The sequence below is a fragment of the Ursus arctos genome, unplaced genomic scaffold, assembly GCF_023065955.2.
Source record: "Ursus arctos isolate Adak ecotype North America unplaced genomic scaffold, UrsArc2.0 scaffold_7, whole genome shotgun sequence".
Lineage (NCBI taxonomy): Eukaryota > Metazoa > Chordata > Mammalia > Carnivora > Ursidae > Ursus > Ursus arctos.
In genome coordinates, this window is record NW_026623089.1 from 70,240,743 (window position 1) to 70,267,294 (window position 26,552).

General features: G+C 49.3%; 1 long non-coding RNA gene across 1 annotated transcript in view; it reads right to left on the bottom strand.

Annotated features, from left to right (window-relative positions):
• LOC113259011 (uncharacterized) overlaps positions 1–26,552 on the bottom strand; it is a 191,077-nt gene that overhangs the window by 125,060 nt on the left and 39,465 nt on the right. The window contains exon 2 of the long non-coding RNA XR_008958094.1: positions 24,665–25,768. This is a non-coding gene — a long non-coding RNA (uncharacterized LOC113259011). The remainder of the gene's footprint in view (positions 1–24,664; positions 25,769–26,552) is intronic.

Here is a 26,552-nt window from a genome sequence, read left to right on the forward strand (position 1 = left end):
AGGAATATTTCTAAATTACCCATGGGAAATCAAAGGAAATTTAAACATATTTTAGTTGAATGACAATGAAAATATTGCATATTGAAACTCATAGGATAAAGTTAAAGCTATGTTTAGATGATTATTTATAATTTTACTTGGGGGTGCCTCAGTGGCTCAGTCCATTAAGCATCTGATTCTTGATTTCAGCTCAGGTCATGATCTCAGGGTCATGAGATCAAGCCCTGCATCAGGCTCTGTGCTGAGTATGGAGCCTGCTTAAGATTCTCTCTCTCCCTCTCTCTCTGCCTCTGCCCCTACTCATTAAAAATAAATAAATATATACATAATTTCACTTGCATATATTAGATTATAAGAAAGTTTTAAAATCAATGAACTCAGCCACCATCTCAAGAAATCAGAAAAAGTACAGAAAATTGAACCCAAAGGGGAAAAAAAAGAAAGATAAATGTAGAATTTCATGAACTAGAAAACAAATATATAGTAGGAAATATCAACAAAACCGAAAGATTCTTTGGAAAGAGTAATAAAATTGATTTTAAAAAACCCCAAAACCTCAGCAAGTTTGAGCAAGGGGTAAAGAAAGAAAAGATAAACATAATCACTGTCAGGCATGATAAGGAGACATCACAACAGAGCCCACCATCATTAAAAATTGTAAGAAGATATTGTAAACAATGTCGGGCCATTGCATTTGAAAATTTATGTAAATACTAAGTTCCTAAAAAACACAATTTATCAAAATGGACACAAGAAAAAAATATGAATCTTAGCTAGTCAAACAGCTCTTAAATCCATAATTTAAAAACCTTTCCACTGGGAAAACCCCAGGTTTGGAGGTAATATTCTCAGAAATGCATACATGCACCAGTGTACAAGCACAAGAATGTTCATCGCAGCCCCTTCTGTACTAGCCCTGAACTGGAAACAACTCAAATGGCCATCAAGAGTAGAATAAAAAGACAAAATTGTGTCACATTTATAAAAGGTAATGCTATCCAGTGATGAAAACTTATAGACTACATCTGTTCACAACGGGTGAATTTCACAGGTATCATGTTGAGTGAAGGAAGCCATGCATGAAAGAATACATACTGTAGGGCTCCGTTTGCATGAAGGTGTACAAATAGGCAAAACCAGCATTTCATACGGATTTTGCTGGTAAAACTATACAGAAAATCAAGGACATTTTACCATGGAAGTCAGGATAGTGGTTACCTGTGGTGGGGAGGGAGGGAGAGAAGGGAATGGAGAAAGCTTCTAGAATGCCACACAGTCCTATCCGTGGAGCTGGTAATGACACTGGTTCTGACTTAGTGATAAATCATTGAGCTGCAGACTTTTGCTGTGAACACTTTTCTGTAGATACGTTTTATTTTACAGTTTAAGAAGTGATAAAAGAGAGAGAGAGGGAAAGGAGGGAGGGGAGATGAGGAAGGAGGGGAGGAGGGAAGAAGGGAAGCAAGAAGAATGTGATGGGCTCGAGTCTGTTCCAGACAAGGGAGTGAGCACGGACAGCAAACTCAAATGCCCAGAAGAATCAGGCAGGCCCTTCATGAATGGTGTAGACTGGGAAGGCGGGGTGGGGGAGAAGCCCATTGATCACTAACATCTAATACTCAGTCTCTGTGTCCAGAAAGACACTCTCTGTTGTTGGAAAGATGGTGGCCAAGTGGACAGTGTGTGCCACCTGTCAGAGGGGCAGCCACGACTCAGCTCCAGAGAGAGCAAAGATACAGTCCTGCTATTCTCCCACCTTTTCGAGTTGAGCTAAAAATCTGGATTTCCTGTGATCTTCTGTTTCTTAAATGTTGATAACTAAACCAAATTATATTAAATATTACTAAGGCCAAACAAAGCCCATTTTACATTCCAAATGCGGCCTAGGGGGTTTGGGACCACTGGGTGAGATCCTCAGAACTCAGTGTGGAACCAGTTCAACCCAGGGCCTGGCTTTCTCCAGCAACTCCCAGGGGCCAGTCAGTGAGCAGCCATGAAGCAGGGTGGAAGAAGGCTGGGTGGCACCTCACTCCAAGATCCAGAGAGCCAGAAGGTTCTCTGGGACCCAGGATGGAGGCAAACCCCAGAGACGTGCAGCCCCCAGGAGACCAAAGCCGAGTTAGGAGAAGTGGGGTAGTCAGAAGGAGTTACCGAATTCAAGAGCTCCAAAAATAAACCTTTCCCTTTTCTCTTTTTACTTTAGCTGCTCTCAGCTTGCCTTTTTTTTTCTTTCTAACAATTCTACAGGTAACCAGGAGTGTGAAGCAAACGAGGCAACTGCAGGTTTTCGTGGAGCTGCTCTGCTCGTTGAAAGCTCTGCTTTTAGCCCATGGGTTTCAAAGGTAGTCACGCTCACACTTTCCAAACGAAGCCGTCATGGACTCAGACCACAAGCCAAGGCCACAGGCAGCAGCCCCCGTGCGGCATCTGCTTTGGCTCCTCGTGGCCGCCTTCCAGAAAGCGCCGGAACAGCGGAAGCAGCGAGCCGCGCGCCTGAGAAGTGGTCAGCAGTTGGGAACAGCTGGAGGGAGGAGGGCCAGTGAGCAAATATCAGAATTTGGGAAATAAAGCTTTGGCTGAACAAAGTTCACTGTTGTTTTCCAAGAAAGCAGAGCCTGGTCGAACCACCCCAGAGAACAGGGCAAGGAGCAACACCCCGAATGCTGGCTCTCCACTTCCAGAGCACGGTGTGCTTGGCCGCCCAACGGTGACCAGCGCTAGCATGCTTCCCCTCGGGGCAGAGGGCAGGCGGCAGCTCAGGGTAAAAGGGGAAGGATGGACAGGCCGTCAAAGCAAGACCAGGCTACAGAAACGGGGAGCAAGATGAAAGCAAAAACAACAAAAAGGCTTTTTATCCTTGCCATGGGCTGTACACATTTAAATTAATCTCTCAGGAATTGTTCTATCTTGAACCTTTAGAGCTGTTCCACCCTTCTAAAGGAGCAAGCTCTCCTTTCCTGGCAGAGCTGGAGCAGAAGCTTAACCACTCTCTCTCTCAGAAGTACTATTCAGAAGAGGAGAGGTTGGTCTAGATAACGTCTGATTCTCGAACCGTAATATCGCAGGCCTGGATAATCCCGACAAATGATGGCCTTCCTGAGGACACACGTGTCACTCTTTGGAAGGCACTTAGACAAATCCGATTGTTGGCAGATAGGTGTGATTGCCTGCAAATTAGCTGATTGAAGTTCTCAGGTATGAAGCAGGGTTATTTTAAGAAATGAAGTTAATTTAGATACTCGTTTTACTGAAAAGTAATGAGTTCAAAAACAAATGGAAATAAAGACAGCTTTTTTTTTTTTTGACTCGTACATTTTTCAAATTTTTCCTGCTAGACCATCTATGAAGAAAGGTTCTTTGTAAATGAACTAAATGCTCTTGGGAGTCATTATTACTTTCAACTCAATAGAAGCATTACTATTTGTCTAATAGCATATTACTTCCTATGCTTTACACGTTTGTACTCCTACGACACCCAGCCTTGCGGCCGGAGCACCATCGGCGCTCAATAGATGTTTGCTGCGTGAATCATTTGCAAAGACAAAGCCCGTAAATTGCCCACCTGTGCAGGTCAGCGATCGTAATAGCATTTTGAACCCTTACCACGTGCTAGTAACTAGGCCAGACAAAGGAATAGATATCATAATGCTCCCTAAGATGTGGTTGCTATGATTGTTCCCATTTCGTAGATGACTCAGCAGAGGCTGGTGAGTGACGGAGCTTGAGGGTTCAAGGCCAGGCCTGTCCCACTCCTGAGCTGCAGCTCTCAGCCGTCATACTGAATTGAATCTGAATCCTCTGCTCCACGTGTGTACTTCTCAGCGGAGCGTGTGGGGTGCTCAGCAGATGGAAACTGCGGTGTCACCCCGCCCCGCGTGGACGGACTGCAGGCGTGCGAAGGCCAGCTCCCCCTCGGTGCCCACCCAACCTGCCTCCCCAGCTGCTTCGGCCATGCAGCCTCCCCTCCCCCAGGCCCTTTGTTCTTCCCACAGCTGCTCAGCAAATTCCTTGATTTGAAATTATGACCACAGGTTGGAGTGCTACTTAAAGTAATTTTGCCAAATGTTCCATCTCTCTGCGTTGATGAATATAATGGATGAAAATTTAAAGAGAAAAAATTTAAGAATTCACTTCGTTGAAGACCAAAAAAAAGAAAGAAAGAAAGAAAGAAAAAGAAAGAAAGAAATCATAGGCGGCATCCTCAGCCTTCCTTCGGCCACCTGAAGGATTCTCTCCCACGCTGGACCTTTGCAAGCTCTCGCCAGGCGGGGAGGGCGGGCTGCTGTCAGGTCCGTGGCTTGCCACAGATGGAGGGGGCAAAGGTCAGGGCGGGTGTTGGATTTGTTTAAGCGTGAGTCGGAGGCGGACTGGGGGGAGACCCTCGGTGTCCGATTTCCAATTTCCTGTGCGAGTCACTGATGGACACCCCTCCCCTGCCCCGCCAGCATTTCATGCACACCGCTCTGCAGAACAAAGACCAGCCCGAAGGCAGAGAAATAACCTGGACAGGCCTGCTCTTCCTTCTCCAAGAGAGACTTCTCTCAGGCTCTGAAGGAGGCAGGACCCAGATCACGAGAGGCCAAGGGCTCGGGCTCCCGGCCTCCCCGCCTCGGTGGGGCGCTGGCCCTGGCTGCTCGGCCTGGCCCACTGCACAGAGCCCCAGGAGCAGGGGGACCCTCCAGTTGCCCACAGCTCAAGGAAGCCCGGGACCCCGGAGATAGGCCATGATGAGTCCAAGCAACGGGCCTTGCGCCACACCGGACTCTGCCACGTCGGGTGGACTCCTGCTTAAGACATTTCCCTCATTTTCTGAGGCTTCCTGTGTGCTGGAGAAGTAAGCCGGTGAGGGAGGAGCAAATCCGGAGCAGAGAGAGGGTGGTGAGAGGCTCAAGTATTTGGAGCTAAACAGTGCTCGCAACAAGGGGGCTCTTCCCCCAGCAGGCGCCACGGCCAGGCCCGTCTCCAAGCGAGGGTTCCAGGACACGAATAAAGAACATGTTCCTGCAGGGCCACCCCCAAAGCAAACTGCTCCCTGAAAATCCACACTGCCCCTCGCACTGTACGAGTCTGGTCAGACATGGGAAACAGCCCCTGCTTGGTGAGGGCCTAGGCATTCGACACCATGCCCTTCAAGAGCCCCAAGGTGACACCTTCGGTTGTGCTGAATCATGATAAGCCGGCCTTGTGGGTGTCAGGGGAGCTCCGTGTGTTCCCCTCAAAATGATCTTGGACACAGTGCAGAGCACTGGAAAGAACAATCACTTCGGCAGGGGCCTCCTGGGCCTTCGAGGCAGGGAGGCCATGGGGTGGCAGTTCCAGGACAATTCCCGGAGCTGTCACTTCCCAGCAGGGTAAGACTGGGGAGGTTCCTGCCCCTTGTCGAGCTTCTATTTCCTAATCTGTTCGACGAGCACGACTCTGTGCACTTCCCCAGGTAGGGGTGAGGGTTAAATGGACCACGCTGTTGGGAAGCCCGAGTCTTCAGAGCTGTCTGCACCAGGAACGGCAGAAGAGCAGGGGAGAAGGCGCACCCACATCTCCAGGTCAGCACGGAGAGGGAAGGAGTCTTGACATACAGGAAGGCCCTTTAACTTCGGGCCACACCGTCCACCTTCCACCCCGCTCACGCAGTCTACACCAAGAGGGACACAGGAGGAGTGGGCGCCCAATGGAAGGAGGGTTTTATCAGAAATCAGAATTTATTGTTCAGAATTCCTGGTGCATGGCAATTAGAAATTTGAGAAGAAGTAAACTGTCTAGAGACAGTGCACCCCTCACGGCCACACCAAGGCAGGTGCACCCCTGCACGCCTCAACTCTGGGTGATCCCCCGTTTATTCCGGATGCTCCTATCACCCTTGCTCACTTCTCTGCCACGGGAGCAGTCGGGACAGAGGCTTGTTAGAACTCGGGAAAAGGGTGCTGTCCTTCTCCCTAGAAGTTACACTTGGGCTCTCTGGGCAAGCAAAGAAATAGCTCATTTCCAGAAACCATCACAGATGTAGGAGAGGGGTCCTGGGTGCCTCCTTTTTCCACTCGGGCATTTTTTTCCTTGTTTGCAGACGATGGCGTTTAATGAGGAAGTGCTGACCGCACGAAGGAGAGGAAGCCTTCCCCCCTAACCACTCCCAGCACCCGAGTCCCTATCACCCGTGAGGATAGAACCTTCTTTTACTCTGGTCCTTCAAGGGCAGCTCCATCCACTCCTGTGGCAAAGAGCAGGAGAGGCACAGAGGATGAAATCACATTTTGTACCTTGGACAGGTGACTTCCCAGAGAAAGTTCTGGAAAGCAAAAACAGAAGTTTTATTCCACACAGTCAGAATGACTTAAGTGGTTCGTAATCCCAACAGCTTGTATACGAAGCATGTACTGCATGGCCCTCTCCCATCTGGCCACACGTCTCCTTACTGCATCCTTGTAACCACCTTCTGAGGGGAATCACTTTTATCCCCATTTTACAGGTAAGGAAATTGAGGCCAAAGAAGTAAAGGGTTTGCCCAGCTGGCACAGGGAATGAGAGCACCGAGACATTAACCTTCCTGCAGATCGGTCACACAGATCCTCCAGGGGCTCAGTGGGGCCATGGGCTACCCCGTTTATGATGCCTTTCAGCTAAGGCTGTCAAAAACACCTCATCAAGAGAGAATGATCCCCCTCTTGAAAACCTGGAAACCAAGCCTTCTAAAGCAAATGAATTTCCAAACCTGGGGTTAATGATAAAGCTGGAAGAATGCAAAGCCTCACTGTTTCCTCTCCTCTTTTATCAACATGTGACTTGGATTTTCTAGAACTAGATCCTTAGTGGTAACTTATTAAGGGGTAAATCAAAGTTTGCTTTAAGAGAAAAGTAAATACACCCAACTTTCCATACGATGCTGGACCCCGAGTCCACTTCCTGGTTCCACTGTTGACTCGGGTTGTAATTGCAGATAAGTGGCTGCACACTCAGGCCCCGGAGCAAGAACCCCGGCATCTGTGTGCCCCCCGCGGGCCTGGGACCTGGAGACACTGTCTCCAGTGCCGTGTGCGTGCTGTGGAGCGGAAACCCGGACAAAAGGTGAAGACACGGGCTGCAAGGCTTCACAGGCAGGTAGCAGCTGCTTGTCCTTCCGTCTCTTGTGGCACAGAAAGGGGTCACTGATTTCTCCCATTGCCAATAAAACCCTGCTGCTCTTTGGCTCTGAACTCACCCGTAATTATTGGGAGTGAGGTGGGAAGGGCTGTACTTTTGGACTCAGATGGCAGGGAGGATAGGAACAAAGTTGACAAGAGTAAACTTTAATCACACAGTGAGCATTTTCAAGGAACAAATAAAAATAGCCAGAAGTGGGTCAGCACTGACACTGAGGTTAGTGACCGGAAATTGGGGCAGAGTCCCGGGTAGAGGAATAAAAGTTTAATTTTGTGAATACGAACTTATGCTCTCTTTCCAATCTGATTGCCTGTTTTCCCTTTTTGGCTTCTTCTCTCTGTCTTTTGGACACACAAGAAGCACACACGTGCCCAGAGCGAAAAAAGAACAGTGTGGTGTTGAATCCTTGTTCCATCTTCTCAATCCCAAAACTCTCTCCCTTTTCCTGAGGCTGAAGTAAAATGATACTTTTAGAGAACTCACTAGAGAGGCAGGCGGGATGGAGAAACGTAATGTACACTTTACCTGTCTTTAAGGTTTCTGTGATGTCCATGCATGTTGGTTAAAGGGGAAAAGGCAACAAAGCAGAAGGAAAGTCCTGAGTGATGGGCCCACTCCTGAGCAGGCCGACCCCACGCCAGCATCCTCCTTGTCACTGCCCCATGGCTCTGTGTCGTCCCATGTGCCGTGCACACAGTAGGCACACACTGGGCCCTCAGACACACACACAGGATACACATGCACACACACCGTACACACGTGTGTGTACACACGGCACTCACGCACATACACCATAGATACACATAATGCAGAAAGTGGCTCTTGTTCGCTCGGTAACCTTAATGTTCGGGCAGTGATCAGCTCCCACACTTGGCCGGATCAGGGTTTCCTTGTGGCCTCAGTGGCATGATTGTGGCAGATGTACTAGGCCAAGACAAGGCAAGTCAGGAAGATGGGTTCGTTTGGTGAGACTCGGCATGCGACACTGGTAACTTACTGGAACACTAAAATATACACTTCTTCCTGATGTTATCTTCTTTGAATTCACTGAAAAATAAAAGGAACTCGTGGGCTGGACCAAATAGCATAGATAACACACGTGTCTGTGTGTGTGTGTGTGTGTGTGTACACATAAATGTACATAGACACACGCATACATATATACGTGCATACACACTTCAGATGTGTTACAGAGAATACAGCCATGAGGATTCTGGAAGGAATCTGGGCGTGGAAGTAGTTCCACCTGTTTGCCCTCTGTCTCCCCTGGACGGAGAACAGGAGCAGTCGCGTGTTCAGCACCCCCAGCTGTCCCAGCCGGATCCTCTCCAGGGCAGACACGAGAGCCCCTTTCCTCAGTCTAGTTTGAATGCAGAATGTTTTCAAGGCCTAGGACAGCCCACACATCTAGCCGATGGAACTTTCTGTGCTGTGGTCAGTTAGCGGTGTCACACCGGAATGGCATCTGTGTTCGTGTTTCACAACAGGAGCGTGAACACCGGGAGCTCTTACCCAGTCGAGCCTCCCAGTTGGCCGTGAGAGGGTTCGGTTTCCGGAAGGACGCCGCATTTACCTGGGCTTTCAACTCCCAGGAGCCAAAGTCACCGAGAAGTTCCAGAGTGTTTTTCAAAAATCATACGGTTTTTAAAAGATCTGCTTGTTAGGAATCCAGCCTCAAAAGCAGATTAACCAAACACAGACTCACCAAAAAATGTGCAAGAATGGATGATTTTTTTCTTTTTTAAGCATGGGGTTTTCAGGGTGGGATTTTTGAGGAGTGGGAGGGAAGCTACTCAGTCAAGATAAACTCCTTCAGAGCATGGGCAAAATTCCCTTTTCAATTACCAGTTTAAAAAAAAAAATGACAAAGTCACACAAGAGAGGAAATGAAAAGGGAAATTTTTAGACTTCTCATCCGTCCAGAAAGCCCCGGGCCTGTTTCAGAAGCCGGTCAGGGTAACTGTCGGGCCTGCGGTCACCACGCTGCAATCCCAGGAGGCCTTGCGTCACCAGCCATTATATCAATAAGGAAGTACAATCACCTAACCACAAGCCAGCTTCTTTTCTAAGCCCACATGTTGCTTTAGAGGGTTTTTAAACAAGAGACTTTCCTGTTTTTGAAAGCTGTGAATCCACAGGCCCTACAGGTTACTCAAATTACCTTATCACTTGTAGCAACCACTGGCATGAATTTCAAAACTGCTTACTCCAGCCTTCCCCTCCCCTCACTACAGACATCCATTTACTCACCGAATCCCTATTTACAGTATCGTGTTGCCAACTGCTGACACAGAAGAAAAACATACTAGTTATACATTAAGCTTTACGGTTAAAGCATCTGTGCCAGGCCCTGTCCAAACGGTATTTATTCACCGACCAGAAGGCGGGATGACCACACCGAAGAAAACCCGACAGAAGCGGCTTTGCAGCCAGATCAGCGTTCCTTAATACGGCCCTGCCATTTTTCATGCAGACACGGACAGGCGCGTGCAAATGTCGTGTGCGAGATCATCGCGATTCATGGGGAAGCGATTATATTTATCATAGGATGTGCAGCAACTCTATTGGAAAATGTGTAACACAACCGGAAGGCATCCCAAACCACCTAATGAGGTTCCTGGAAAATAAATGTAAAAAGGCGTGGGTAGAGGACTCTATGGGACCGTCCAATTTAAACCCTCCGTGGTGTGCGAGTCAGCCTTGTTTTTCTCTTGAGCAAATAAAAAGGTTCAGATTAAAGTGTGCACTAGAGAACTGATGAACTGAAGCCACAAACAAACCTCTCTCTTTCCTGCCCCACACAGCAGCTCGAGAGAGATGTGCCCAACCCAACAACTGCATCTGAGAGCCATCTCCTGGTTTAACTTCGACCCTGGCCAGGGGCCACTTGGCGTTGCTCAAGCAATGCCTGCAGAATTCATCCTGAGCTCCCTTGCTAGAAGCGTCCACCCCCACGGGGCAGACCCGAAGTTAGCAGAGGTGGTGCAGATTCTGTTTTCAGGAACTGCCCAATCAGAGCAAGGATGAACAACTGGTGAACTTTACTCTGCAGCTACAGCCAGTGCGCTCTAAGCTGACTTCACAGAATCCACATGGCAATCATGAATCTAGCAGACACTTATCTAACCTCACACTTCCCGGTCTTTTCGGGTTAGAATCAACACTTAGCTCATCAAAAAACCACGCATCGCCCCCCAAAAGAGCCTGCCCTCTGTTTGGGCACACTGGTATTTTGTTTATCTTATTTTGTTTTTCTGCATTCCAATCCATCTGCTAGCACTGAAATGTTGAGATAGTCGCTATAAGGCCATGACGCTGTCATTTTTACGCTTGAGGGAAGGTTCTTTCAAAATATTAAAGATTCTCTCTTGTGACATGGTAAGTGTGAATGAGGTGACACCAAAAACTGTCAGAGGTAACGCTCTCAAAGACGGGACTGTCCTGTGGCATAGCACAGTGCATTCTTGGCGGGGGGGGGGGGGGATACAATAAAATAAAAGAATTCCAGAGAACTCCAGCCTTCCCACACGAGTTGGGTAGATATTTTTAATTTTAATACTCTCTGGCAAATAATCTACTATGTTTGTATGGAAAGAATCCTATTCTTCAAAAATGTTAAAAAATGATAAGTTTTCTTTCCTCCTTTGGAAAAGCCATTACTACAAAACAAATAATTTTTTTAGAGGTGGGGAGGAGCAGAGGAAGAAGGAGACAGAGAATCTTAAGCAGGCTCCACTCCACGCCCAGCGCAGAGCCCGACGCAGGGCTTGATCCCACGACCCTGAGATCATGACCTGAGCCGAAACCAAAAATCAGACACTTAACCGACTGAACCACCCAGGCACCCCCAAAACTAATATAAATTTTGAAGCATTTTCTGAGCCCTTCGGACTGTGGACATTTAGGACACTTAGGCCCAAACACTCTCTCCCGGCGTTGGCTGAGCTTGCTGGACAGTTGCCCAACCACCCTCTCATTCTGGCTGTGCAGACCACAGCTCTGTGCACTCTCTCCGGGGGATAAGCATTGCCCAACGAAGAAATGTTGCCTCTCCCCTTTTGCGCCATCACTGACACCCCATCCCCAGGCCTGTGCCACCAGGCCCACTTCCAGAACTGCATGTCCCCTGCGATCCTGTGCCTTCCAGCTCAGATGCCAACAAGGGCACTAGGTAATAGGTACTTTGACAAAGGACCCTGCAGCAAGTCTTCCCATCACTTACAGTTCTCCGTTTGGGGCCATTACCAACCCCATCCACTCGGCACAACAAAGCACAGAGGAAAATAACACGTACAGGACAAATATGAGATGTCACCTTACATTTGTGTCTATTAAAAGATCCTCATATTATCAAGTGAATCTCACTCCATTTCTTTATTTTAAATAACAAAATACCCTGAAGGGAATTCCATCAGTGCTAGTCCGGGATGATCAGAGAGGTTGCCTGGAAGAATGATTTGGTTTCGTTTTTGTTTTTTAATAAAAAATATTTCAAAGTTTTTCTAGTTATTCCTGCAAGGATTAGATATTGTCAGCAAGTCTTTTAAAGCTCATTGAAAAAGAAGTTTTATTATGAAAATTTTCCAACCTATCCGAAGAGCATATAGTAAGATGAAGTTCCATAATGCCCTTCACCTGGATTAATAAGAACCTAGATTTTTCCAAATTTGATCCACTTGTTCCTTTTTTGTCTTTTGCCTTTTTCTCTTTGCTGAACTATCTTTTTTTTTAAGATTTTATTTGTAAGTAATCTCTATACCCCATGTGGGGCTCGAACCTACAACCCCGAGATCAAGAGTCCCATGGTCCACCTACTGAGCCAGGCACCCCTCTTTGCTGAACTATCTTAAAGAAAATCCCAGACCCCGTGTCATTTCGCCCCCTCAGATGTTACTATGCATCGTTAAAATGCATGTACATTTCCTTAGGTAGCCCTAACCTCATTAAAATCACATTTAAAAGCAGTACAAGAAGAAGTTAACTTTATGGAGATCACAAATCGTGAGTGGATATTGAGCTTGAGCTAACACTTCCAGTGACCACGACACACAGACTCAAAAAGTACTAAATCCCAAAGATATTCGAGCAGTATCAGGATGGTGTGTTCTGGAAGACTGAGTGACATCTCTCAGAAAGGAGCTCCAGTGACGACAAAAACAGCTGATGATGAACAGTCTGAACAATAAGTAAAAAAAAAAAAAAAGGCAACATTTCTAAATGAGTATATGCGTATAATTTTATAAACGCATGTAATTAACTCAATAAATTTTATAACTAGAAATCTGACTACTTCACTTGCATCATTAAAAGCGTGTATATTCAAGCTGACCAAGAAAAACACACAGACGCTCACAATACTTTTGTAACCGGCTCATTGGGAAATGGGGCATGGCCTCATATTTGGAGTTGCAAATATGGTATCTTCAACCCATTGCCCACCAGCCCCTGTCAAGCCCACCCTTCTTACCAAGAGCATTTCTTGAGTGTCTCCTAAATTCCAAGCACTCTGCCAAGCCCTGAGTACACATGCCCCTTATGTGCACGCCAGCCCTCTGAGAGAAGACCTGCTGTCCCCTCAATTTTACAGGGGAAAATCTGAGGCTTCAAGAAAGTGAGCTATTGTCCCGAGGAGATACAGATGGAACATGCATTCCACATACTCTGACCTACACTGCTGACTCTGCAAGCTCTTTCTGCTCTCCCTTTCCCCAAGTAGTCACCGCAGATCCACCCTGAAGAGTGTGGCAACATCAAGGTCTCTCTGACACACTCAAACGAAGAAGAACCAGGAAGCTGGGAGGAGGGTTGGGTGCCTGCGTGATTCACAGCATAGCCATGCCTGCATTTTGTGATCACTGAATCGTTTCTGACTCTAACAGTCTGGTGGTAAACAGTGGATGACACAACCCAATGGTGTAAGTCCACTAAGACAACACAACGAGCCAAAGTGTTTGCAGACCGGGTTGGCTGGCTGGGCAGCTGAATGGACTCGACCGTCAGTCCTACTCCCATTGCTCATCTCCCCTGATAGGACATCTTCCTATTCAGAGTTCCTAACCCCTTGTGTTCGTTCTCCTCTGCCACCTCTCTGGTATTAACTTCCGGTAAGATGAGGGGGGAAAAAAGCCACCAAGACAGCCCTGCTCAGGTACACGGTCCGGCACACGCAGGTCTGTGCTGGACCTGAAAGCCAAACAAAGACTCAGAGATCCTCGTTTAGCGTCATCCCCGAACTGCGGGGTGATCCCCGGCCACTCATTCAACCTTCTTCACTGCAGTTTCTTCATCATTAAAATGCAATATTTGAGGACCATGCCTGAAATAGCCAAATAATATTATCCAATTAAGGTGAAAAGCACCATATAAATGCTACGCAGGCTAGGACTTAAATAGTCACATATGGTTTCATGAAAAGCACTCTAGTGCATCCGCTAGCAGTAAAAACATGCCGGAGTGAAATGATCTGGCTGGAAATGAACTGCAAATTGATAAACATTTAGTTGCTAATGCCGTGTTTATTATTTTTTACTAGGATAAAAATTAACTGTGCGGCCTTGGCCAGAAAACAGATTGAACTCTACCATCTGGGTAGTGGAAGCAGTATCTCTTTCGCCTCTGGTTACGTACAGGTTACCGCCGCCAGCTCCGATTTTATTTGTAAAGAGGCCCCGGGTGTCCAGACAACAGAACCAGGGGAGGCTTCTGGGAAACACGATCAAACCCCGCCAAAACACCAAAAGGGCGACTCTCTTGAGCGAGCTTAGGCAATGGGGCCGCCCCCCATCATGCTCGGTGTCCTGCATTTCCCAAGAAAGAGGTTGCCACACCTGCGGTGGAAGGGCAGTCAGCGCGGGCTGGAAGGGCTGCGGCGGCGGGGCGGGCAGAGCAGGGGGCGCGCCGGGCTGGGGGCGCGGGCGCGCGCAGGGGGCGGGGCTGGGGCGGGTCACGTGACAGAGCCAGCAGCGGCCCCAGCTGCAGATGCCGTGCTCTCCCCCGGGCACTTTTCCATCAGCTTGCGAGCAGCTGGATCAATTTACTCTAGCTGCAGCGCCCTACACAAGCACGGGCTGAATTATTACTCCTGGAAATCCCCTCTGTTTCAGGGAATCAGGTAGCTTTCAAACTCCCAACAATTAATGGTCCTTTTGGTCCAGAGAGAATAGCAGAAAAACAAAACAGAATAACAGACTGCAGGCTACAGGTTTCAAAACAGGCTGTTTGGTTTCTAGTAAATTAGAGGGAGTGGGTGGTTGAGGTACTGAGTAATGTTATCCTGTACAGTGTGGTCTTCTTTGACGTCAGCAAGATGTTTCTCTCCCCCTTTACCCTTCTTTCCCTCCTCTCTCCTTTCCCTGTCCACACCCTCCTCTTCTTCCTCCCGCCTTCCTTCTTTCTGCCAGGGAGACAGATGACATAGGGTAGCTCTGGAAAATTGCTCATGGTTCTGCGAGATAGCTCACAGGCTCAGATAATTCCCACATTTTCAAAAAAAAAAAAAAAAAAAAAAAAGGAAGGCTATGGAGGAGGGGGCTATCCAGCCACCATCTAAATGAGCAACCAAAAATACACGTGACTCAGTGAAGGAAGAGAGAAAGCGCCTGCTGGAAAGCAAACAGTAACCACCACTGGCTCGACATTCCGCAGCCCTTCATCTTGCCCGATTAGCAGTTCTGTCTGAGGGAGCATTCTTCCTGTGGCAAAGAACACATTGTTGTCTCCAGCCAGCCTGAAATAGAATCCCGGGGAGGGAGTGTCCTGCGCCCCTGCTACTACATCCGGGGAACCCAGCCTGGACTGCTGTGCACCTTCTCCTGGCTTCCCCCAGATCTCTGCCACCGAAGCTGTTCTTCCTGTATTCATTAAAGACAGAATAGCTGCCCTCGTGTCAACACAGAACCATGTAGAACAAGGGCTCCAGGGCTAAGTAAGCATCTGTACCTTGACCCTGCATTATCTTTGTTTCCCCCTTAAAAGGTTTTTGCCCACCCCGTTGTTTTGACAAAGGTGGCATGGCCACGCCACGGCAGGGTCCTGTGGGCGGCCACATAGTGAGTGCTGGGTGGAGTGGGGAGATCTCCATGTGGCTCTTCACTGCCATATAGCCTCAGCAAGATGATTTGGTTTCCAGAATGACCCGACTCTGTCATTTTGCCCAGGCATCTCTCTGAAAGGAGAAATCTGTCCCAGACCTCACATGATGGAAAGTGGTTCCAAGTAGTGCAGAGTAGGGAGCAGGCCCCCGGGTACATATGGGCCTGATTTTCTCCCTCGGGCACGTGGTGGCTCCTCCCTCCTCTCTTCTCTGATCTGGACAGCAAGGGCCTCAGAGGACCTTAGAACAGTTCACATTTTCTAAACCAGAGCCTCCAAATGCTCTCTGCAGGCATGAAGTTCCATGAAAAACACACCGGTAATGAAAAAATGCGCATACAAGAAAAGCAAGTGAGATCACACGAATCTATTCAGTAATTAGACCTGGAACCTGAAAAAGATTATTTCATGAATATATTGGGGGGGGGGTGTATGGGAGTGCCCTTCACTCTTGCTTCAGCAAGAGCCCAGGCTAGATCTTTAGCGTAAGTGTTGGGAGGACGGATGAATAAGCAAGTGGACGACTAAGAGAAATTAATCTGTTTAGAACACAAAGAGAAAAGGAGCCCAAACTTCCTGGGAGGGGAGGAGGATGGGGTGGGGACGTGGCGCTGGAAAGAACCATTTGGTTTGAGGGAGAACAGACCTCTGAAGTGTAAACGCAAAGCAGGAGTCTGACGTAACGATAAGTGACAACAACGACATTAGGGGACATGTATTAAACACAGTCCATGTGCCGGACCCCGCACATGTCTTATACAGCACCATCTTGTTTAGATCTCGCGGCACCCTGGGGAGCTGGGAACGCACTTGAAGGTGCGTCGGCTCTTCGGGGTTCCAAGGAAGAGGATCCGGGACCCGAAGGAATTTAGGACACCTCGAAGCAGATGTATTCAATCAAGAGCAACCCATGCATAGCCTCAAAGTTGGTAAGAGTGGGTCCTTTTACAGTCCTCCCTACCCAGCCTTGCCCCCATTGGTCACTGCAGAGAAGGGACACTTTGAACGTACTGGGGACAGACCCCTAACGGAAGAATGAGGTCTCATCTCCAGGCAGCAAAAGCTGGCCTGCCTGCCTCTGCTCTACTGCTCCCTCCTCCCTTCGGAAACACCGGATGCTTCAGGGAAGCCTTGTGAGCCTCGCCTGTGCTCCCTCTGGAAACACCGCTGGCCCCAGCCTCGCCGGGGAAACTCTGGGCTCTCGGGGAAGCACAGTCCAACCTCCTGGGACATTCAGGAACTCAGGTTAGCAAAAGTGATGCCAAGGGGCCTTTTCTCGGTGGGCCTCTGAGGGCCTTTCTCCCCTCCAAGGGAGGAGCGAGAAGCACAGGCCTCAGCCAGTTGAAGTGTTTGTGTCTGGAAGCTCGGGCTTATCAAGTGCAAGCATGCTCTCCTTTCAAAGTCGTGGCAGGAATCCTTTTTTCCACCTCACATTGCCTCTCCCGGAAACACCCCTTACTCATTTCCGGCCACTTCAGAGGAACTCTCTCTCCTTCCTGGTCTGCACGTCACTCTCCTGAATTCCTCCCCATTCTTTCAGACACATAGCCCTGATGCCACAGATACGCATTTAATAACGCACTCCTGTGAGGGCATAATGTTAAATCTTGCTGCCTCATGTAAAACACTGCCCTGGGAGCAGTGGGTTGGGGCCACTGGGAGGGCACTCGGAGGAGGAGCTCCTGCTTGAACAGTCTGTTTCCTTCTGGTCACCAGGACAGAGGGGAATGGCTGTCAACCTGAACTTCCTTCCCACTATTCAGGCTCCCTAGACCTCTCTCCCCGTCCCCACCCACACACCTCCCAACAGACTGAACTCCTATCACCCACCCATCAACATTCCCTTAAAAGTAGAGACTATGAGCAGGTTCCGGAACACGGCTCTGCAGCTCGGCATGTGTCGTCTACCTGAACAAAAGGACAGAACACACAGCCACTGCCAGGTGGTGAAGCAAGGACTTTGCGAAGCTGTTTGGCCAACAACACCCAGAACAGTCTGTGCTCATGTGATGGGGGCAAAGATGAAGCAGATGCCCTGGGGTCCTCCTGACGCAGCAATTGCCAACCTCTGCTAAACACACACCCAGTCGGGACCTCTGGTGTCCCTGGACGGTGGCACGCGTGATGGCCAGTGCATGCTGTCCACAGCGAGAGATGCCTGGTTCGCAACCTGGCTAGCTGGACCCCTGAGCCTCAGGCTCCTCCTCTGTAAAATCAGGACAACACCACCTCCGGGAGTGGCTGATACGAGGCATATAAAACTTCTGACCTACTATAGGTAGTTGAATCCCTAACACCCCAAAATTGTCAGTGCAGCCATTTTCACAGTGGCTTGGTGCTAAAGACCGTAACAGCTACAGCTGACTGGACAGTGTTTATGAGCCATGTGTTTTAAATATGTTATCTCGACTCCCACCTCTAGCCCTGAAAGGTAGGTACTATGACCCTCGCTTTACAAGTAAGCAATCTGAGGCTCAGAGCAGTTAAGTAACTTGCCCAAAGTCACACAGCCGGTTAGTGGCCAAGAGATGGCTTACATCAACATAATGCAGCCTTCCATGCCTGCTGCCCGACGCATGCTCCCTTCACCGTGTTGTGCTGCTTCTCGATGCAGTCAGCGCGCGCAGAGCTCGGCTCTCATTACGGGACAGCACAGTAGATGTTAAGTGATTGTGCAGAGGGCTACAGCTGTGTGTGCACGTGCACTTGTGTGCACGCACGCCCGCCTTCGGCCAAGGGTAGCGCTTCTAGCTGGCATGCCAGTCTGCCAAAGGCCCATGTTCAAAGCCCACCTATAGAAAAGCTCATACCTGACTGGGCAGGACAGATCTTCAGCCTGGAACAAACGGAGGAAACAAACAAGGGCCATTCGAAAGGACCATGATTCAAACGGGAAGTTCCTACGCAGTGATAAAGCTCAGTAAACCAAACAGCCAAACCCATCAGAAAGCATCATAGACACTCAGGTGCTGATAAACGTATTTTAAGTACTGAGAAGGGGAGGGTAAGAGATAAAACCAGTTTCTGCCTGAGCCGAGATTTAACCTTGTCCCTCATCTGAGAGCACTGCCAACAGGTCCAAAAGTGATGATCTGAACCTAGAGAGACCGCCACCCGTGGAGCCATGGGTGTCCACAGGTGAATGGAATGGAAGTGTGCCTACGTGGATAAGTAGGTTTTTTAAACACATCAGCTCTGAAGGGTGAAAAGTGCTGTTCTGCTCTTGGTCCTCCGTACCCCCTCCATACCCCCTGAAGTTTCTCAGCAACAGGGACTCCTTTTGAACTTTTCCTTCTTGGCAAAGCAATGCTTGTTAAGAAGCCAGTATCCTAAAAACCGAGGTGGCCTTGGATGTCATTCTCCATTGTGGCAGACCAAACTTTCCTTGATGAATCAGACCCCGTAATATAACACCTATGAGTCACACACCAGCAAATGAGCCACTATTAGGCAGAGAGATAATGGGGTGATATTTATCAGTGGCTGAATCTTAGCAAATGACAGGCATTGCCTAATCACTGATCATACTCAAATACATTACCTTCCAGATCACTGCTTGGTAGTTCCTGGGATGGTTTCTAACTGTCAATATTTACAGAACCAGGCACTTAACAACACAGGCCAAGCAGGCTAGATGTCTCCAAGGATGAGTCATGCCAAATGAAGCCTTTTATCTAAGGGTCACTGCTCCATCCTCATTGGCTGGAGCGCACTGGAAGTCATCAGGTTATTGAAAAGCACACGCATGGTTGCAGGCTCTGGTCAGTTCTCTGGAGGAACCAACATTTACGAAATCGAAGCCTGGGAGGAGAGGGCATGGCTTTGAAAGCATTTAGAGCTGTCTTTTTTTTATCGGCTAGATAGTAAATAGAGGTCTAGGGCTAGGGGGCAGTGGCCGAGAGACAGCACCAAGAGCCCAACTCAGTCTCCACTTGCAGCAGGCACATAATAACCGCCCCCCCCTCCCCCCGCCGCAAGGTCACATTGTGGCCTTGACTGGAGAAGGCACCTGTGTGACACCAAACACACCAATGGAGGAGGATACCTACTGGACTTAGAGTCAGGCCAACCACTGGCTCGGTCCTTTGAATAAGCAAAGTAGACCCAGTCCAAGGTAGAAACTCTTGGTTCTATTCAAGAATTGGAAGAGGATTCTGGGGGTTTTGAAAGCGTGTGTGTTCAGGAGTCACTCACTTAAAATGCAGATAACCTCCAGAGATGGGCACACCTCAGGTCTCATTGAGTAGGGAAGAGGGGAGGAATGAAGGGCCAACCAAGGAAGGCATTGCAAGAGGAAGTGGGGCAGGGAGTGGCCCAGCATATGGTGGCTTTGTAACACTCTTGCTGGGCTAGCCCTCAGACCATCCCTAGAACACATTCACTTGTATGTATGTAGAAAAGATAGGAAGCTTGTTTTAACATCAACATTAAATGACAATATGCCACTATCAGTATGATTGACCGTGATGTGCAAACTTCACTCCCTAGCATGCACACAGAAGCTGATTGCAACCCCACTGGCAGTGATATCTTTACCAAAGTCCTTTGGGAGCCTAGTACTATGCAACATGGGACTGGTTGGCCAACACAAGCTCCTGGAATCCCAGTTCCCCTTAAAATCAATGAGCTAAGTGAGGATTGCAAAAGGACACCCATCAGGGGACAGGATTATAATTGAGTTGTATGGTGGAAAATATCTTTGACTGAAAATTGGCAGACACCATAGAAATACAAAAAATATCAAGACTTGCATACTGTGCAGATCTTCAAGTGGACCTGGCTTCTTTATTAAGAAGTCCTGAAGCCCCGCAGATCTGAAGGCTCAGAGGTGTTCCCAGAGATCCCAAGATCACTCCACGATGGAATGACCTCGTGATTCCTGCAAAAGGATCACAGCCCACGGCCACTGTCCAGGGCCACTATTCAAAGGACAATCTCCTGGTAACAGTTGTATGGAAACAAACGTTGGCATCACCTTTAGTCACAAAGGGCAACAAGGGATATAAGCCATGGTCCATAGAGAGAGTCCACTGCAGCCCTTCCCAGCTACCAAGCACCATAAAGCCAGTGCTGGGAAACACCCTGGTGAATGTGCTGCCCGTCATACAATCACGTGTGTCCCCAGAAGCTGTGGACCATCTTCCCGATCTTTTCAGTCTTCCTCAGCACACACACGGCTGCTCTGTTGGGCCATGTGTGTATTCTGGCCATGTGCTTACAGACACATGTGCTACATAAGAACTGTGGGGGAAGAGGGACAGCCGGAAAAAAAAAATTTAAAAATGGTGTTTCTGACTCTGTATGAAAGGGTTTTCATTCCATTCCAGAGCTTCCGTAGGGTGGCATCTCATGGGGAGCCCTCTGTTTCATTTCGTCCTGTTTCCCCTTCTAGTGGGGGCAGAGGTAAGGAGAGGCTGAGGAGAGAGGAGTTGGGGGAAGAAATTGTGACTAGAGATGGGCCCCTCCATGTGCCCCTTTGCCATGCTTCCTGACGTTGTCTCTGGACCTCCTACAGCACCTTGCTCTTGGTTACGTGCTTAGCGAACCTGCTGAAAGGCCGTATTCATCCGCTAGGGCGGCCATAACAAAGCACCACAGAACTGGGGGCTTCAACAACAGAAATGCATTGCCCCCCAGCTCTGGAGGCCAGAAGTCCAAGATCAAGGTGTTGGCAGGGTTGGCGGCCTCTTGAGTAAAGGGTCTGTCCCAGGCCTCTCTCCTTGGCTTGTCGATGGTGGTCTTCTCCTTGTGTCTTCACATCATCTGTCCCTTGTATATGCCTGGGTCCTAAACTCCTCTTCTTATAAGGATTGGTGTAGAGCCCCATTCTAACTTAAAATGACCTCATGTTAACTTAATTAGCTCTTCAAAGACCCCATCCCCAAACACAGTCACATTCTGAGGTCCCGGAGGTTAGAACTTGAACAATCTGAACTTACACACAGAACTTCAACCATAACAAAGGCGAAGCAGGAAGAGAAGTGAACGGACATGTGTGGAGTCCCTCCTGCGAGCTCGGCACCGTGCCAGGCAGTAAAGATGAAAGATAAGACGAAGACCTGCCTCATAGTGGCTGAATGACTGGATGACAGCCCCAGTGAATGGGTAAGTGGATGGATCAATGAGGAATGAATTGAGTGAGCAAACATCAAAACTGCTGAGTACAGAGGCAGAGCTGAGTCCAGAGCTAGCAGCCCACCCCCACCTCCATCTCCAGTGGGGTCTCAGAAATAACGTGGGAAGCAAAGTGGCCAAGCCCCCCCTCAGCCCCGTCCCTGCCCACAGGAGCCGGCAGCCCTCATCCAGTTGGCAGAAACAGAGCAGAGCCATCATGCAGACGGGGCTCGGTGCTCCCAGATGAAAACCAGACTTTCCCTTCACCCTCACCCTGCCGCGTCCTGGGAGACCTGGAGAGACATCCCGCTGGGGGTCACAGCAGCCCGAGGCCACAAACCAGATGGAAAGACCCCACGAGCAACTTCAAAGGTTCGCCGTGCCACGAGGACTACCCGCCCCTGGCCGCGGCCAGCTGCCAGTGGTGACAGGATGGTGCTCTCTCCCTGGGACATTGTCACACCCATGAAGTGAGAGTGAGAGTCCCCACATCCTCAACTCCATCCCCTGAAGGACACTCTGTGCCCGAAACTGCGACCAGAAGCAAGGAAGCCAAATTAGAGGAACAGAAAGGCGAGATGCCTGTCAGCTTTATAATCCGCGATCCTTCCACGTACTACAAATGCTTGGCCTACGTCACTCAGTTACTGTTGTCTGGGCTGTGAGCATTTACTTCATCGGTCTTCAAAGAGATTTCCAAACGGGTATTTTTGTGACCAAATAGGGGTCAGAGCCCCTCTCACATCAATGGGAGACAGCAGGGGGCAGGCCAGCTGCTGGTCATCTGATCTCCCGGGCTGGGCACAAACTTTGATCCGGTTCCTGTCGGGTGTCTCTTTCAGAATCCCCGTGACCCTGGTCATCGGTCAGTTCCTGAACTGCAACAACACGCCACCCAAGTGCACGCACCGACAGACCTCCCTGGCTTGGATGACTCCCTTTCATTGTCTTCCAGCACATTCTCCCTCAAGCCCAAACAGAGTCACGTCAGAACGGCCTATCCTTGAATCTTTCCTTTATTACCGAATGTGGCTCAAAAGCATCAAGTTGGTATTTCCTCTGCCCCAGTAGGGATTTTTATGGGGTTTTTATTTGGTTTCATTTTTGCCATGCTTCTGAGAATGGTCCCTTTGTTCTGCCTTCTCTCATTGCTTAGATCCTCCAAGGCAATCTCCTCAGAAAGTCATACCGCTGCTCCCCAGACATGTATCCCCCCCAAAAAAACATAGCTGAGAAAACCCCCATCTCGTATGAATCTTCGAGCAGTAGAACAGTGGGCTCTGGGGACAGAGGAGGCACCTCCCCTGGGCCATGTCCCTCACTGCCTGGCCCGGGAGAGGCAGAGGGGAGGCAGCAAGGGCCTGAGTCCTCAGCCTGGGCATCAGAAAGAGCCTTCAGCACCAGGGGTAGCGGGCCCATCGTTGCCTGCCTAAGACAGGAGCCCCTTCTTCTGGAAAATACTCCCTTCCCTGCAGTCACAGGGTCCAAATGTCAGCAGCCATCTGCTGAGAGATCCTTCCCTGGCCACAGTGATTGAGCCAGTGACGGTCACCTGACTCCACTGAAGGCCATCGAGGCCTCTCTCAGGGACTTTGGAACTCTCAGTCCCTCTCTGGCTGTGAGGTGTGATGAGCAAACTGCCATCGTGCACATTCTCTACCATGAGGAGAAAGCTTATCAAAGAGATTAAAATCAATATTTGCTGGAAGATGATGTGAGAGAAAAGAGAGCGCGCCTGGCAGGGTCAGGTCACAGCTGCAGGTGTCCTCAGAGCCCCTCCCCTGCCATCTCCAGTTGTCACACACAGCTCCTTTTTAGAAGACCCAACTGCTTTGAGTTGCGCTTCTCTTGCGTGTGACTAATAATAGAGTCCTCATTAAATACCCTGGTGACTGGATGCTGGCCATCCCGCCTGAGTGAGACCAGCTGACCTCTGCTCCGGCCATGGAAACAGGAGGGGATGGAGGGGAGAGAGGTGGACTGAACTGACCTGGAAGGAGAGACTGTCATCCAAGGTGACTCAGGGCACTGGAATAAGAACCCCTGTGGCGATTCTGAGAGAATTTTTAAGTCTTTACTGAGCCAATGCTTTTATGATTATGGACTCTCAGGCAGAGGCAATTACCTGGATAATTGAAGTGTGTCTTAGAACAGGTTTCAGGTGAGAGCAGTGAGAGCCGTTTAGGCAGCTCCCTAACGACAGATCCTTGGAAAGCTCAGTGCTCCGGAATCAAAAGCCAATCGCGACTCTTCCCGTGGGAAGGCAGCAGCTGCACATCTGGCCCTCTCCCATCTACCGTGGGCTAAATGGACACACGGACTCCAGGAGAGCTGGCAGCGCCGGGTGGTCAACTGCCCCTTCCATCAGTCTAACACCTGCCGGGGCTGAGCCCCTCAGAACCCAGCTGCTCCCCCAAACACAACTCCCAAACACGAGGCAGCCCCCGATGTGGGCCGAGACCCAGGAGATGGCCTCAGCTCAGCACTTCTCTGGTCTTCACCCGCTGGAGCCACGGGGAGGCCTCGAGTCAGAAGGGCTTACCCAGCTGGGAGGGAGGCCACGAATCCAGCTTAATCCCCTTACTCATCCCAGAGGGTCAAAGGAGGGCCAGCAACCACCAGGGGCAGAGCCTCCGTTTTGACTTCAATTTCAAAGAATCCTGCTAAAGCCACACGGGCCCCCTGGCACCACCCTAAGGAACGGATCCAATCCTGAGTCAGAGAGGAAGCTGACACTCACTGAATCACCCGTCCACTTCCTCCTACCCACGGCGGCTCGGCCAAGACCAGCAGCCACTTCCAAGGGGCAGCTTAGCGACCGCCACTCGGAAAAGCTGATGCCCCGAAGAAGAGCAAGCAGGGCCACACTCACGCGGCCTGAGCCACCACGACTGACTTCACCGTGACTCCCCCACCCCCCTGCATTTTCCAAAGTAAAGCTTCGCATCTTGTGACCGCCCCTATCCTGTCCTGTGCTGCCCTTGGCTGTGCTATTTTTCACTTCCCTGTTCAGAACACAGCCACACTGTCCAAATGCCATGAATCATCACCACCGAGCAACGGCCCTTCAGCAAGGCAGGAAACCGCTGAGCACCAGACCTAGAAGCAACGACTCTCCGCCACAGCCCTCTCCCGCCCCAGCCGGTCATCTTGGCCTGAGGCCACAGCGGAGGCTGCCGGACAGACCTGCCACTCCAGGCACTCGACTTCTCCACCGTCGGCCCCCCTGGCTGCCCTCCACTGTCCAATCCACCCCTGCACTAGGTCACAGGCAGCGAGCACTAGGCGTTTCTGAGCTTTCCAGCGGATTTCTTGGTTGCATTACCTAAAGGAAAGCTGATGTCTTCCGATCCTGGGAGAAGAGAAATGGGAAGATCCACTCGGGGCCAAGGGAGATGTGATCAGTGGACACGGCCAGAGCAAAGCCGCCAGCGGGGACACGGGGAGCCGGCTCTCTGCCTGCGCGTAGCCTCGCAATGACGGCCCAGATGTCCTCCCTGTCATCCAAGCCCCTGGGCCTCCCAGATGCCATTCAACAGGTGCCCAAAAGTAGCTGCAAGTGAGCCTAGGAGTAAATAAATCAGTGAAAGATTATGGTCCTCAAGAAGGATCCAACTCTTCCGTGCTGGGCTCCTGGCTCCTCTGAATGATAGATGTCTGCTCTCCCGCCAGGCTTAGGTTCTCGCGTAGTAATGAGAACCTGATATGAAGTCATTATTTCTCCCCTGCTCAATCACAGGCAGTGCCATTCGGAAGTAAAATTCATGTAGGAAATGCAAATCAACACCACAACATTACGTCACTTTAACCTATTGGATTGACCAAAACTCTAAATATTGACAATGCCAGCAGCCGGGGTTGGCCAGAGAGGGGGACGGGGCTCTCTCCTATGCTGTCGGTGCACGTAAAGTGTTACTACACATTCTCTGGAGGCAATCTGACCCTGTGCATTGCCATTATTCATGAGTAACCTTTGAGTCCTCAATTTCAAGACTAGGAATTTCTCCTCAGCCGAATCAGCTGCAAAATGCACAAAATGTAAGTACAAGATAGTCACCACAGTGTGGCAAATAATACACACACACACACACACACACACACACACACACACAACTGGAACAACCTAGACGTGATTGAGCCCGTGAGGTATAGTATGTTGGATAAGATACTGTGCAGCCATTAAAAATCATGCTGGAAATCTATATCCAAAGCCATAGAACAGTACTAGCATGGGGCACTTTGAGAAATGGAATGTAGGAGACAAAACATGCATAGCCCATATAGGTAATTGTGTGTCGATGGTGTGTGTGTGCATACAAGAGACACCTGGAAGATGTATCCAATTGTTAGCACTGCTTACCTCTGCAGAGTTGGATTTCGGGGTAATTTTTACCTTCCTCCTCATATTTTCTATACTTCATCAAAGTATCTACAAGAAATGTGAAATATTCTTATGAGCAATGAAAATATATATTTATTTTCATTTGAAAACCAAAAGCAACATAAAGCAAAACCTCTTTTCCTGGAAGGTCATCTCAGCCCAAGAGAAGGCGCAGGGATTCATTCTGGTAGAAGGTGTTATTGTGAGGGGCGCCTGGGTGGCTCCGTTGGTTGGGTGGCTGACTCTTTGAAGTGGCTCAGGCCATGATCTCAGTCAGGATCGTGAGATTGAGCCTGGTGTTGGACTCTGTGATCAGCATGGAGTCTTCTTGAGATTCTCTCCCTCTCCCCCTGCCACCCCACACATGTGCTCCCTCTCTCTCGAATAAATAAACAAACAAACAAACAAACACCTTTAGAAGGTGTTCTTGTGGTCCATTCTACCAGGAGGCCTTGGGTTCTACCTTGTTTCTCCTAAGTTCTGATGGGTTGAACTGGTTCCAGCTGTGTTCTAAGCAGCCCCTGTGCGGCAATTCAATTTATCAGGATGGCTGACCAGGGTTGGCTGGAGGTTAGGACATGTAAGGGTTTTCTCCCATAGGTGCCAAATATCCAGTGTGGTCATCAAATCCCAGATTTCAGTGCACGTAATTCACCAAAATAACTAACACAGACCTGTCTGGGTGGCCAAGCAGATTTCAGATGCTTTGAAAATGCATGAATCACAACACCCTAACTACTCAGCTCCAGAAATAAGTTCCAGACCCTTGAAGAGCACAGAAACCTAAAGCCAGAAAGATCTTTAAATACATCATCTATTCTAGAAACAACCC